Source organism: Trichosurus vulpecula, chromosome 3, assembly GCF_011100635.1.
Source record: "Trichosurus vulpecula isolate mTriVul1 chromosome 3, mTriVul1.pri, whole genome shotgun sequence".
Lineage (NCBI taxonomy): Eukaryota > Metazoa > Chordata > Mammalia > Diprotodontia > Phalangeridae > Trichosurus > Trichosurus vulpecula.
Genome location: NC_050575.1, coordinates 256,011,807 through 256,018,433, shown reverse-complemented (window position 1 = coordinate 256,018,433; position 6,627 = coordinate 256,011,807). Strand labels below are relative to the sequence as shown.

General features: G+C 38.6%; 1 pseudogene; it reads left to right on the top strand.

Moving 5' to 3' along the window:
* The first annotated feature begins 5,124 nt into the window (after positions 1-5,124).
* LOC118842452 lies at positions 5,125-5,892 on the top strand (annotated as a pseudogene).
* Positions 5,893-6,627: the final 735 nt, after the last annotated feature.

Genomic DNA, 6,627 nt, shown 5'->3' with positions numbered 1-6,627 from the left:
ACAAGGAAAATGTCTATTCTTCTCCTGAGATCTAGTCCCCTCCTCATGTTGGCAGTTGGTATAAGTCCTTTTTAATATATGTTCCATGAAGACCTCGTTGGAGATTGAAGATAAAGGAGACAATTAAGCAGAAGCACACATAGCATAGACACTTGAAGAAAGTGGCCTATTTTTTGTTATTGAGGTTTCTAGTAAGAAGTCCCAAGTTGTGTTAAAAAAAAAGAAAGAAAAGAAAAACTTGATCCTTATTTGTCTTGTAGGAGTTTGACTTAGTGTGGAATGAAGATCTCCTGGAGTGTTTGTTCTTTATTATAGAAGTTTCCAATTTTCTCTGTCTTCTTTTGTTCTTTTGAATTCTTCTCTCTATGTCAACACACAAAGCAGATATGGTGCCAGGCAGTCTCCTATTTTTCTCTGGCCCTTGTTTGATTTATAAGCATTCCTGATGACTCCATTCAGCATCCATTTTAGATGCCCAATCAGTTCTATTGATTTTCTCATTGTGTATATCTTTTTTGGTCAGTGGGGCTTCTGTGAGACCCAGTTTAACCTGCTCTTTTACTTAGCTTGTGACTTATCATCAATTCTAGTGCATGGGAGTGCTGAGTAGTGATGCTGATAGGCATTCTCTCTCTCACTCTCTCTCTCTCTCTCTCTCTCTCTCTCTCTCTCTCTCCCTCTCAGAAGATATTTTGTTGCCAAAACAGTTCATTTGTAATGAAACCAATAAGTAAAGCCTATAGGCAATGTTCTTTAGAAGTTGAAAAAAAGAAGTTATTTCAAATAAGGAAGAAAATTCAGATAATGGATACAAATCTCTGTGTGTGCCAGTGTCAAAGTAGGTAATATATGTTTGTGTGTGTGTGGGTATGCAGGTGTTTCCTCTATATGACTGTTCTTTATTCTGAGGCATAGAGCTGAAGGGTAGCTAGTGATTTAAGTTATTAAATTAAAAACAAAAACAAAACAACCACAAGAATGTATTAAGTGCCTACTATATGCCAGACATTGTACTAATCATTTTATAAGTGTTTCTGTTTATCCTTATAACAACTTTGGATATAAGTGCTATTATTATTCCTATTTTATAGATGAAGAAACTGAGGCAGACAGAGGTTAAGTGATTTGCCTACCATTGTGTAGCTAGTAGTGTCTGAAGCTAGATTTGAACTCAGGTCTTCATGATTCCCAATCCAAAGCTCTATCCACAGTGCCAGATAGCTACCTTATTCTTTTATAGTACATTTAATCTTGAACCTCTTCACCATTGTACAGCTATCCCCTATTCCTAGAAATATTTTCTTCCTTACATCTACTTTTGGATTCCCCAGTTCTCTTCAAGTAAGAACTTATGTCTTCTTTGAAGGCTTTCTTTCATCCTTATCCTACCTTCTCTTTACATTGTACATTTATATTGAATATACAAAGCATTTACTTATTGCTGTATATTTTGCATACAATGTAATTATTTTGAGACCAAAGACTATCATATTTTCAGTCTTATTTTTTTTTTATTACCTGATGGCTTAGACAGTAAAACACACAGTAATATGGGTGTTTAATAAATGCTTGTTGAATTGAATTGCCATGGGGAAAAACAAAACAAAAGTATAAATTAAACCTTAAACAATCAGGGACATTTTGAATACAACCATATAAATAACAAAAAGATGTCTAAACATAGGAGATTTTTTGATGGATAAAGAGAGAATAGATCTGTACTTCTTGTCTGGGGAAAAAAAGCTCACTGATATAGATGGGCAGCTCTGTAACTTACAAGCTCAAAGAGCTCTCTGAAGCACTGAGAGTCTAAATCTAAAATCTCAACAGGGCAGGCTCAGGCCAGGATCAGAACGACTTGAGAACCAGATTCAAATGTAGTTGGGAAATATCTAACAAAATAAATCTAAATAAAATAAAATATAGATTTGCATTGTGTTTTAAAACTAAGTGAAAATGTGGCCTGCAGGCATCCTTATGTAAAGATTAGTGGCCTCTGTTTCTATTTGAGTTTGATGCCACTAGTCTAAAGGACATATAATGTGTCTGAAGTGGCACTTGAACATATTTTCCCAGTTCTAGTGGTTTCCTTCTATCTACTCCAGCTTCTCAAGAGACTTATAAATCCCACTGAACTCTTATAAAACATATGACACAACAAAAGAAAATCTATTCCAAAGCTTTGTTATTTAATATATGTATGTATGTATATATATATTATATATATGTATTATATACATATATATAATATATACATAAATATATTATATATATATATATATATATTTAGTTTTTAAGAAAAAGAACAAAGAGGCAATGTAGTAAAATGGATAAAGAACTGGACTGTGAGTTAGGAACACTTAGATTCAATTCCCAACTCTAACACAAATTTGTGTGACTCTAGGCTTGTCACTTAACTTTAAAATGCCTCAGACAATGCTAAAAGATTTTAAGTTGCAGTGGAGAAAAATGGTTTCTTTTCTTTGCTACAAGGGATGTTCCTTGAAGCTATTTCCTGCTTTGAAATTTAACTGACTAGAGCACAGGCATTCTTAACTTTTGAAAGGTCTCCAGGATGATGACCAATCTTGGGGCTTCCAATTTTAAGCTTCCCATACATTTCAACCAGAGATACTTTTTCAGCGTATTTTTGTACTTCATTAGTATACTAACAGCTAATTACTTCTGTTACATCCCCCTATTTTCTGTTATGAAATCAACTGAATTGGGGGTCAAGAAGGCCAAATCTCTACCACTACACTAGTATAATATTAGTGAGATAAGCACCAAAGAAAGACTCAAGCAATGTATTATGAGAAATTTGATGATTGAGAGATCATTTTCTATTGGAGCCTCTGTGAAAAGTTCAAGGAAAAATCTGAGCTCCATGAAGGAAGGAAAGGACTCCAGTGTAGGGAGAAGTAAAAGTTCATTTTGGGACTTTTATTTTAGGACTTTTACAAAGCAGAGGCAGAATGAGAAGAAGGACAGAAACCTGGGAAGAGGGCAGGATGAGATGGAGTAGTGTCTATACTCTAGGGGGAATGAATGGAATGGGGAATTTAGAATACAAAGGGAAAAGATGAAGCATTTGTGATATAGTAGAAAGTTCACTGGCTATGGTGTAGAGCATTTGGGCTTAAGTCTTGACCTGACAGTACTATTAACTACCTGTGTGACCTTTTATAAGTCATTTCTGCTCCTTACTTGCAAGTGTTCTCTTCTGTATGAATAAATACAAATGTATTAATCACTTAATGATTTTCCAAGCACTCTCCTAAGCATTGGAGATACAAAAAGAAGCAAAAGACAGTCACTGCCCTAAAGGATCATGCAATTTAATTGGGGAGACAATATGCAATTATATATATATATACATATATATATATATATATGTATATATATATGTATGTATATGTATGTATATGTGTATGTATATGTGTGTGTGTATATATATATATGTACTATTTATGTGCAGGATAAATAGGAAATAATCATCAGAAGGAAAGCACTGGAATTAAGAGGTATTAAGGAATGCTTCTTATAGAATGGATGATTTTAGTTAGGACTTAAGGAAAGGTAGGGAGGTCAGTAAACAGAAGGGGGAAGGGAGATTGGAGGACTGCCAGAGAGAATGCCCAGGGTTGAGAGATGGAGTATCTTATTTATGCAGCAATCAAGAAGTCAGTGTAACTGGACTGAAGAGTACAGGGAGAAAAGGCATAGGAAGACTGGAAAGGCAGGAGAAGAATAAGTTATGCAGGGCTTTGAATGCCTAGTAGAACCTTTTTTACTTGCTCCTGGAGGCAATAGAAAGCCATTGCCATTTATTGAGTAGTATGACATCATCAAAATTGTGTTTTAAGTTAAGTGGCTAAATGCTGAATGGGTTGGAGTGGGGAGAGACTTGAGGCAGGTCAACCCGGCCAGCAGGCTATTGCAATAATCCAGGTGTAAGGTGATGAAGGCCTGCATCAGAGTGGCAGAGATTTCAGAAGAGAGAAGGGGTTGTGTTTGAGAGAAGCTGCAAAGGTGAAATAAATATGCCTTAGCAACATCTTGGATATAGGAGGTGAGAAAAATGAGGAATCCAGGATGACACCTAAGTTATGAGTCTAAGGGACTAGGTGGATGGTATTCCTTTCTATGGCAATAGGAGAGGTGGGTGGTGGAGGTGGAGTTTTTATGGGAGAAAGATAATGACATGTTTAGGACATATTTAGTTTATGATATCCACTGGACTTCTAGTTAAAAATGTCTGAAAGGCATTATAGATGTGAGATTAGAGGTCAGCAGAGAGATCAAAGCAAGAAAAGTGGATTTAAGAACCATCAGCATAGAGATGGTAATTAAATCATGGGAGCTGATGAAATCAGTGCATGAAATAGCACAGAGGGAGAATATGTGATGAATGAAATATGAAAAGGTTTGATCTTGGGAGGCAGAGCCAAGATGAAAGTAAAAGCAAGGACCTGATTGAGCTCTCACCCCAAATTCCTCAAAATACCTGTAAAATGACTCTAAACAAATTCTAGAGCAGCAGAAGCCACAAAATGACAGAGTAAAGCAGATTTCCAGCCCAAGACAATCTGGAAGGCCAACAGGAAGGGTCTATTATACTGTGATCAGAGTGGAATGCAGCCCAGCCTGGGCTGTGCCTGCATAGACATGAGTGCAGCAGGCCTTGGGCACTGAATCACTGGTACCTGAGGCACTTTTCAGACTTCTCAGTCCATAAATGCCAAAGTCAGCTTCAAAGGTCAGTGGGAAACTCTCTCACTTGAGTAAGAAGGGAGTGTGGTCTGGCCACAGCCCCAGCCCCAGCCCCAAGGTGGCAGGAGCTACTACTTAAGTCCCAGGGTGGCAGCAGCTGCTTCTGGAATTCTCAGCCTACAGACAGTGGAGAACTGAGAGGCTGATGGGGTCACACTCCTGGGTGGTGGTCCTGGGGTGAGGAGAAGTACTGGTGTGACAGAACTGGTAGCAGCTGTATAGACGGAAGCCTCCTCGCAGTTCCAGGGCAGAAAAGAGTGTTTTTGGTTGCTCACAGACCAAGAAAAATCATGAAAAATAAGTCAATTGGCCCCTGAGTGGGGATGGCTGGGGGCTGGTGGGCAGGCAGGGATGCACTGCCATGGGGTAGGCACCAGCACCATTGCCAAGAAGAAGCTGGCTGAGGCCAAATATAAGGCACGGAGTACTATCCTGGCCAAGGAGGGTCTGGGCCAGATGTCAAAGCAGCTGGACCTGTTCAAGACCAAATCGGAAGAATTTGCCAGTAAACACAAGCCAGAAACCTGGAAGAATCCTCACTTCCAGTAGCAGTTTCAAGACATGTGTGCCACCATTGGGGTTGCCTCTTTGTCTTCTTGAATAGTATTTTGTTCTGAGATCCTGGGTGTTGGAGACTTTTATTATGAGCTGGGTGTTCAGATTATTGAGATGTGCCTGGCACTAAAGCATCAGAATAGAGATCTTATCACTCTGGAGGAACTACATCAGCAGGTGTTGAAGGGAAGGGGCAAGTTTGCTCAGGATGTCAGCCAAGACAATCTCATCTGGGCCATCAAGAAACTAAAGGCCCTGGGCATTGGCTTCAGCATCATTCCTGTGAGAGGAACTTAGCTGGTCCAGTCAGTTCCAGCTGAGCTCAACATGGATCATACTATGGTGTTACAACTAGCAGAGAAAAATGGTTATGGGAAAGTCAATGAGATCAAAGCAAGTCTCAAATGGGAGACAGAGAGAGTTCAGCAAGTGCTCGTGAAAGAAGGGCTGGCCTGGCTGGACCTTCAGGCTCCAGGGGAAGCACATTACTAGCTGCCAGCTCTTTTCACAGACTTGTACTGCCAGGAAATCACAGCTGAGGAAGCCAGTGAGGCCATCCTCTGATTCTAGGAGAAAGCATACCAGTGGGAAGAATGGAAGAAGGCAAGATCTAAGGGAGCCTGAACAATAAACATTTTTGTAAGAGAAAAAAATGAGTCAATAGCTTGATAAAGGAGACCTAAAAATGCTGGAGAAAATAACACCTTTAAAAATACACTAACCCAAATGGCAAAAGAGGTCCAAAAAGCCAAAAAGGAGAAGAATGCCTTGAAAGACAGAATTGGCCAAATGGAAAAGGAGGTCCACAAGCCCCCTGATGAAAATAGTTCTTTAAAAATTAGAATGCAGCAAATGGAAGCTAATGACTTTATGATAAATCAAGAAATTATAAAACAAAACCAAAAGAATGAAAAAATAGAAGACAAGGTAAAATATCTCACTGGAAAAAAACAAACAATTGACCTGGGAAATAGATCCAGCAATGATCATTTTAAAATTATTGGGCTACCTGAAAATCATGATGCAAAAAACAGCCAGGGCATCATCTTTCAAGAAATTATCAAGGAAAACTGCCCTGATATTCTAGAACCAGAGGGCAAAATAGAAATGGAAAGAATCCACTGATCATCTCCTGAAAGAGATCTCAAAAAGAAAACTCCTGGGAATATTGTAGCCAAATTCCAGAGTTCCCAAATCAAGGAGAAATTATTACCAGCAGCCAGAAAGAAAGAATTCAAGTGTGAAAACAAAATCATGATAACAAAAGTTTTAGCACTTTCTACACTACGGGATCAAAAG